Source organism: Onychomys torridus, chromosome 17 (genome assembly GCF_903995425.1).
Source record: "Onychomys torridus chromosome 17, mOncTor1.1, whole genome shotgun sequence".
NCBI classification, from domain to species: Eukaryota; Metazoa; Chordata; class Mammalia; order Rodentia; family Cricetidae; genus Onychomys; species Onychomys torridus.
The window spans coordinates 866,392-875,613 of record NC_050459.1 but is presented as its reverse complement, the minus strand read 5'-3'; positions in this window follow the sequence as shown (position 1 = coordinate 875,613).

Below are 9,222 nucleotides of genomic sequence, written 5' to 3'. Positions count from 1 at the left end.
AGTCCATCCATTCCTCTCCCTCCAATTCCCCCAACCCTCCCATCTCTTTTTCCTTCCTGCTTCCTTTGCCCTCTTTGCTTTTTTAAACCCACTGACTTCATTTGGTGCTTGGCTGTGTGTGCATGGCTTTAGGACCATCTACCAGAGCATGGGTAGCTTCTCAGGGTCCACAACCCTGAAGAAAACAGACTCTCCTTCCCCAACAGCCTTCAATGGCCCACACATTCTCAGATAGCCTTGGGACTTCATGATACATTCCTCTGTTCAAGATGGGATTTTGGCTGACTCAATATCCTTGCATGCAGTCACAGCTGCTTGAGTTCATATGTGCAACAGTTCTCTCATGCTGAGCAAATGATGTTTTGCTGCAGACGTTCCCTACCTGTGACTGTTAACAATCTTTCTGCCCCTCCCTTGAGGATCCTGGAGCCTTAGGTGGGGATATGATATAGATGTTCCATTTAGATCTGAGAACAACAGACCCTTCCTTACTCCTGCATATTTACCTGTTGTGTTTCTCTATATTAACACAATCTTCTCTGTCGCGCCCGCCTCGACCAGCAAGGAAGACGACACCGGGATCCTTCTCATCACAGTTTATTCAGACCTTTGATTAATTGCATTGTGTCTCTCTCTCTCCGGGCAAGCCTCTCCCAGCACCTAAGTAGGGCTGGGCAACCAACCCCAGGCAGCCACGTGGGCACTGTCCACAGGTTCACGCATATGCCAGCAACACATGAATCCAGCCATAGACAAATAAGGAACTGTTTACCCTAAAGAGTGTTTGCCATCGGGAAGGCAGAGGGTAGAAGCCAGAGCCATCTTTAGGGTGCGGCTACACGCAGCTCTCTACACTTCTCATGAAAGAAGCACCTCTGAGAAGTGTTGAAAGATGCACTAATCTATAAATATAAAGATAAAATCTTAGGTGCAGGTTAATAGTATGTTCATTTAACAGAATAAGAGTATTAGGTTCTCCTGTAGGTCTATGACCTACCTAGTTACAAGTCGTTGGTCCCAATAATGGTGCCAGTATGGTCCAGATAGTGGTGCCCATTATTGTGGAGTAGGCAGAAATCTAATCAGAAAGTGGTTGGTTATTACTGTGACATTCATCCTACTATAATACTTGGGGGCATGACTTTTCAGGCCAGCCATAACTGAAGTTTTCAGAATTCACAGCTGGGTAGGTTGATGGCTACTTTTCTCCCCTGGTAGCATTTATAGTACCTTTCAATGCCATCAAACCTGTTCTGTAGAGGTGAGGCTTCCAGGTGAGTATAAACTTGATTTCTTCAAGTTGAATTCTCACAAATGTGGTATCTTCAATAATAGGGTCTTATCATCAAGTTATTAGGGAGGGTAACTGTAAGCATTACAGATTGGCTGGAAAGGTATCCTGGAAGCCAGGAGCCAGAGAATATCACAAAGTCACACTGCATGACAAATCTCACACAAAGAGATTTATTGGGAGTGAAAAAACCAGGAAGATGGCTGCCTCTGCTCAGATGAGAAACAGCAGCCAACTGAACAGAAACAGGGGCTAGATAGAGTTTCTTGGGGAAGGGGTAGACTTTTCAGTGTGAAGCTTTCCGGAGTGGAGATTGGTGGGATTTCATGTCCAGAGATTTGGCTTTTACTCTGTAGGGTGGTGGGCAGTATCTAGCAGTTAGAGCAGCTAAAAGTCTCTGTGAGTGACACCTAGCAGCTAGAGGTCTTATGGGGAGGAGTCTGGTCACTGGTGTAAGCAATGAGGGGTTACAGTAACCCAGAACAGTGACTTTGGAATATTTAGGGGCTCTATCAGATTTAACTGGCCAACAACTCCAAGAAAGTTAGCCCATTACTGGCACCTGGCTCTTTATTGTTAGTATGTGGGGTTCTAGTAGGGCCCTGTTCCCACTATAGAGTAACTCCATTTAAACTTGGTTGTAGGGTTGGGGATTTTAGCTCAGTGGTAGAGTGCATTGCCTAGCAAGCCAAGGGCCCTGGGTTCGATCCTCAGCTCAAAAAAAAAAAAAAAGTAATAGTAATACCAGTGTCTACACGTAAATAAATAAAAAAATAAATAAAATAAAAATAAATTTGGTTTGTATGTATATATTCTAGAAAGTTTCCGCAGTAGTAGATTTCCATTCTAAGAATTGCAACAGAATTTTGATGGGGTTACATTGAATTTAGATTGCTTCTGGTGGGATGGCCATTTTCACAGTATGAATCCTACCAATCCAGGAGCCAAGGAGGTCTTTTCCTCTTCTGGCATCTTCTTCAGTTCCTTTCTACAGTGCTAAAGTTTTCACTGTATATGTATTTTGCTTCTTTGGTTATATTTATTCTAAGATTTTTTTTTTGAGGTGGTTGCAAATGAGATTGATTTCTTCTGGATTTGTTTTTCTGTATGTTTGTATATAAGAAGGTACTGATTTTTGTTTAAAATTGTATATTGCTATGTAGATAAATGTATTTATCAGATTCAGGGATTTTTCTGTGGAATCTTTAGGGTCTTTTATGCATAGAATCATATCATCTTCAAATAAGGATGCTCTTCTTCCTTTTTTATTTATATCCTATTTTTCTCCTCTTGTCTTATTACTCTAGCTGAGAGATGAAACACTGTCTTGAATAGGAATAAGGAGGGTGGCATCCTTGTCCTGCTTCTGATTTTAGTAGGAATGAGTCAAGTTTTTCTCTCTTTAGGGTTATGTTTGCTGTGGTTTGTTGTATACTGACTTTATTATGTTGAGATATATTGCCTCCATCCCTAGTCTCTCCATGGTTTTTATCATGGAATGATGTTGAATTTTGTCAAAGGCCTTTTCTGTATCTAATGAGGCAATCATGTGGTGTCTATCCTTATGTATATCTATGTGGTGGATTATGTTTAATGACTTTTTCCATTCCTCTGTCCTTTAGTTGTTTTTAAATTTTTATTACATTTCATTATATAAAAAGTTATTATATAACATATTCTGATTGTATTCTTTCTCCTCCCCCAAGTCTTCCCAGATCCTCCCCACCTCCCACCCAACTTCATGGTCTTCTATTTCGTTTCAATTAATAACTCTTTATTCTGGGAAGAGTGTATCAAGTCATATTCAATAAACACTGAAATTACAAGTACAGGGACAAGGAGAAGGGGAAGGACCAAACCCTTATACAAACCTGCTACCACTATCTTGCTATGGGATATCTTTCTGTACACTGTGGATATGTGTTGCTTTCATTTGTTAACAAATAAAGCCAGTTTGAATAAGGTTAAGCAGTTACAATCCAAACGGAAGACAGAGATGAAGAAGGGCCAGAGTCAGACAGCTGCCAGAAGCTGCCAAAGGAGCAAGATACCAGAGCACTAGGAAAGCCACGGGCCACATGAAATACAAAGATTATTAGAAATGGGTTAACTTAAATGTAAGAGCTAGTTAGTAATAAGCCTGAGCCATTGACCATACATTTATAATTAATATAATTTATAATTAATAATTATAATTAATATAATTTATAATTAATGTGATTCTGTGGTCTCAGCTTTTTTGTCAGGCCAGATGTCTTTGGACTGAAATCCTGGGGTCCACATGCTCTACTGGCATTCTGGATGAAGCTGGAGGCATTTCACCTCCAGAGTACTGGGCTTGCAATTTGAAAGGATCTGACAAGCTATTGTTAGTACACTGTCAAGGGAAGTCATGGTGGTATCTTCAACAGCACCCCTTCTATATCTTCAGCCCACTGTTCGTTGGGATCCACTTCTCTTACGAGGTCCAGTAACATCATCTTGATTCTTGATTGTTTCAGGGTGTATCTTTATCATAGGAGTACTGTTGGCCATGGGATCTTGTAGAGTTTATGTTGGCTGGTTCTGGTTTTATAGGTGAGAAACTGAAGAGACTGATTAGTGCTAAGTGCCAAACTTGTTTATAATCTGCCATGCTTTGGACTTCAGCTCATAATCCTTATCAAACCCTGTTTCTCTTGGAGTTCTGAGGACCAAAGGCAATCAGAGGCAGTAGTGTTTCTGCCACCATGATACCCAGTGAAGCTTTTGTCTCAGCAGTGGTCTTGCTCTCCAGCCTCTTTCTCTTAAAACAAAACCAACAAACACAACTTCAACAAAACAAAATTAAAGAAGACAAACTCACCAAATAAGAAAAAACAACAACAATAAAAGTACACACAGGGAGTCCATTTTGTGTTGGCCTACTACTCCTGAGCAAGGGGCTGGCCCTGGAATGTGGTTGGTATAACCAGTGTCACTCCACTGGAGAAATCCGGTTTTCCCCTCCCCCAGTGGCTATCTACTACAATAGATTCTTGGTTAGGGGTGGGACTGTGTGTCCACTTTACAGTCTCAGCACTGGGACTTTGTCTGGCTTCAAATTTCAGATCTTGTGCATGCTGTGACAGTCTCTGTGAGTTCATATGTGCATTACTCCTGTTGTATCTGGACCCATCAACTCTGTCTCTTATAATCTTTCTACCTCTTCCACATGGATCCCAAGTCTTGAATGTGATAAAGACCTTCCATTTAGAACTAAGTTTCTCAATATCTACAGCTGTGGGTCCTATGTTAATTATTATATATTGAATGAAGCTTCTCTGATGAGGGGTGAGTGCTGTAGTGATCCATGGCTATATAGTAACACAAATGTTAAGGGAGTAACCAAACCACTTTCAATGGACTTAAGGCACAGTCCATGTTATGGATCACACATGTGACACTGTTAATTGAGTCCAAAGAACCTGAGACTAGATAGCTTCTGGGCCCTATGGGGAAAGCAACTGCAATTCTGCTCAATGGACACAGAAATTGCATTATTTCTAATGATACATTGTTATGTTTGATTATTTATACATGTTGAAATATCCTTGACTCTCTGAAAGGAAGCTGACTTGATCATGGTGGATGATATTTTTGATACTTTGTTATGTTTGCAAGCATTTTATTGAGAAGTTTGCATCTATGTTCATCACAGAGATCAGTGGATAATTCTCTCTTTTCTTCTCTGTCTCTCTTTCTCTGTCTGTCTGTCTGTGTCTCTGTCTATGCCTGTGTCTCTGTCTGTCTGTCTATCTGTCTCTCTCTCTCTCTCTCTCTCTCTCTCTCTCTCTCTCTCTCTCTCTGTGTGTGTGTGTGTGTGTGTGTGTGTGTGTGTATACATCTTTGTCTGGTTTTTGTATCGGAGTATTACTGGCTTTCTAAAAATAATTTGGATGTGTTTCTTTTCTGTTTTAAGGAATAATTTGAGGGTATTTGTGTTAGTCCGTCTTTGTAGGTCTAGTCACATTCTCTGTTCCTGGGTTCTTTTTAAGTGGGAGATTTTTGATCACTGCTTCTATCTCATTGGAGTTATGGATCTGTTTCAATTATTTACTTCATCTTGATTTAAATTTAGTAGGTTGTATGCATCAAGGCACCCATTTGTTTTATTTAGACTTTTCAGTTTAGAGGAACATAATTTTCTTTTTTCCCCCCTTTTTTAAAAATTATATTTGTGTTTTAATTTTACACATCAGCCATGGATTCCTCCGTCCTCCCCCCTCCTGCCCCCACTCCCACCTATCCCCCATCCCCTCCCCTCTATTCCCGTCTCCTCCAGGGCCAAGACTCCCCTGGGGATTCAGTTAAACTTGGTGGATTAAGTACAGGCAGGTCCAGTCCCATCCTTCCAGGCTGAGCAAAGTGTCCCTGTGTAAGCCCCGGGTTCCAAATAGCCAGCTCATGCACTAAGGACAGGTCCTGGTCCCACAGACTGGGTGCCTCCCAAACAGTCCAAGCCACTCAACTGTCTTGCTAGTCCAGAGGGCCTGATCCAGCTGGGGGCTCTACAGCCTTTGGTTCACAATGCATGTGCTTCCATCCGTCTGGCTTTTCGTCCCCATGCTTTTTCCAATCCTGGCCTCAACAATTCACGCTCCCACAGTCCCTCCTCCTTCTCGACAACTGGACACCTGGAACTCCACCTGGGGCCTGGCTGAGGATCTCTGCATCCACTGCCATCAGTCACTGGAGGAGAGTTCCAGCCCAACCGTCAGAGTTTTTGGCCATCTGACCACCCAGACTAGGTCAGATCAGGATTTCTCTCAACCAATGCCAGCAGTCTACAGAGGATGCATCACTGTGTATCTCAGGGGACCTCTCCAGCACTCTGCCCACTCCTGTTCTCATGTGGTCTTCATTTATTATGGTCTGTTATTCCTTGTTCTCCCTTTCTGTTCCTGATCCAGCTGGGATCTCCTGCTCCCCTAAGCTTTCTTTCCCTCAAACCTTGCCCTTATTACTCCCACTGTCATCTAGGTTGTTCATGTAGATCTCATCCATTTCTCTGTCATTGGGTGATCCCTGGGTCTTTCCTAGGGTCCCATTTTCTAGGTAGCCTCCCTGGAGTTGTGTAGCAGTCTAGTCATCTTTGTTTTACATCTAGTATCCTCCTATGAGTGAGTACATACCATGTTTGTCCTTCTGAGTCTGGGTTACCTCACTCAGGATGATTTTTTCTAGATCCATCCATTTGCCTGCAAACCTCATGATGTCATTGTTTTTCTCTGCTGAGTAGTACTCCATTGTGTATATGTACCATATTTTCTTTATCCATTCTTCAGTTGAAGGGCATCTAGGTTGTTTCCAGGTTCTGGCTATTACAAACAATGCTGATATGAACATAGCTGAGCAAATGCCCTTGTGGTATGATTGAGCATTCCTTAGGTATATGCCCAAGAGTGCGACAGCTGGGTCTTGGGGGAGATGGATTCCCAATTTTCTAAGGAGGCACCATATTGATTTCCAAAGTGGCTGTACAAGCTTGCATTCCCACCAGGAGTGGAGGAGAGTTCCCCTTGCTCCACATCCTCTCCAACCTAAGCTGTCTTCTGTGTTTTTGATCTTAGCCATTCTGACAGGTGTAAGGTGGTATCTCAGAGTCCTTTTGATTTACATTTCCCAGATAATTAGGGATGTTGAGCAATTCCTTAAATATCTTTCAGCCATTTGAACTTCCTTTGTTGAGAATTCTCTATTTAGTTCTATAGCCCATTTCTTAATTGGACTGTTGGGCATTTTGATGTCTAATTTCTTGAGTTCTTTATATATTCTGGATATCAGCCCTCTGTCAGATGTGGGTTTGGTGAAGAACTTTTCCCATTCTGTAGGCTGTTGCTTTGTCTTGTTGACCATGTCCTTTGCTCTACAAAAGCTTCTCAGTTTCAACAGGTCCCATTGATTGATTGTTTCTCTCAGTGTCTGTGCTACTGGTGTTACATTTAGAAAGTGATCTCCGGTGCCAATGCGTTCAAGACTACTTCCTACTTTCTCTTCTATCAGGTTCAGAGTAACTGGATTTATGTTGAGGTCTTTGATCCACTTGGACTTAAGTTTTGTGCAGGGGGACAGATATGGATCTATTTGCAGCCTTCTACACATAGACATCCAGTTATGCCAGCACCATTTGTTGAAGATGCTTTCTTTTTTCCATTGTACATATTTTTCTTCTTTGTCAAAAATTATATGTTCATAGGTGTGCAGGTTAATGTCAGGGTCTTCAGTTCAATTCCATTGGTCCACATGTTGGTCTTTATGCCAATACCAAGCGGTTTTTATTACTGTAGCTCTAGAGTAGAGCTTGAGGTCGGGGATTGTGATGCCTCCAGAGGTTGTTCTATTGTACAGGATTCTTTTGGCTATCCTGGGTTTTTTGTTTTTCCATATTATTCTTTCCAGATCTGTGAAGAATTGTGTTGGTAATTTGATGGGGATTGTGTTGAATCTATCGATTGCTTTAGGTAAGATCGCCATTTTTACTATGTTAATCCTGCCTATCCATGAGCATGGGAGACCTTTCCATTTTCTGACATCTTCTTCAATTTCTTTTTTCAGGGACTTAAAGTTCTTGTCTTATAGATCCTTCACATGCTTAGTTAGAGTAACCCCAAGGTATTTTATATCATTTGTGGCTATTGTAAAGGGTGATATATCTCTGATTTCCTTCTCAGCCTGTTTGTCTATTGTATATAGGAGGGCTACTAATTTTTTTGAGTTGATCTTGTATCCTGCTATGTTGCTGAAGGTTTTTATTAGCTGTATCAGTACCTTGGTTGAATTTTTGGGGTCACTCATATATACTATCATGTCATCTGCAAATAGGGAAAGCTTGACTTCTTCCTTTCCAATTTGTATCCCCTTAATCTCCTTATGTTGTCTTGTAGCTCTGGCTAGAACTTCAAGTACGATATTGAATAAGTATGGGGAGAGCAGACAGCCTTGCCTTGTTCCTGATTTTAGTGGTATTGCTTTGAGTTTCTCTCCATTTAATTTGATGTTGGCTGTTGGCTTGCTGTAGATTGCCATTATTATGTTTAGGTATGTTCCCTGTATTCCTGTTCGCTCCAAGACCTTTCTCATGAAGGGGTGTTGGATTTTGTCAAATGCCTTTTCTGCATCTAGTGAGATGATCATGTGGTTTTTTTCTTTGAGTTTGTTTATATGGTGTATTACATTGACGGACTTTCATATGTTGAACCACCCTCGCATTCCTGGGATGAACTCTACTTGATCATGGTGGATAATTGTTTTGATGTGTTCTTGGAGTCTGTTTGCCAGTATTTTATTGAGTATTTTTGCATCAATGTTCATGAGGGAGATCGGTCTGTAGTTCTCTTTCTTTGTTACATCTTTGTTTGGTTTAGGAATCAGGGTCATTGTAGCCTCATAGAAGGAGTTTGGTAATATTCCTTCTGCTTTTATTGTGTGGAACAATTTAAAGAGTATTGGTATTAAGTCTTCTTTGAAGATCTGGTCGAATTCTGCACTGAAACCATCTGGTCCTGGGCTTTTTTTTTTTTGGTTGGGAGACTTTTAATGACTGATTTATTTCAGGGGTTATTGGACTATTTAAATGGTTTATCTGCTCTTGATTTAACTTAGGTATGTGGTACCTATTCAGAAAATTATCCATTTCTTTTATGTTTTCCAGTTTTGTGGAGTAGAGGTTTTTGAAGTATGATCTGATGATTCTCTGACTTCCTCATTGTCTGTTGTTATGTCCCCGTTTTCATTTCTGATTTTGTTAATTTGGATGCTCTCCTTCTCTCTTTTGGTTAGTTTGGATAAGGGCTTGTCTATCTTGTTGATCTTCTCAAAGAACCAACTCTTTGTTTCATTAATCCTTTGTATTGTTCTCTTTGTTTCTATTTTATTGATTTCAGATCTCAATTTGGTAATTTCCTGGTGTC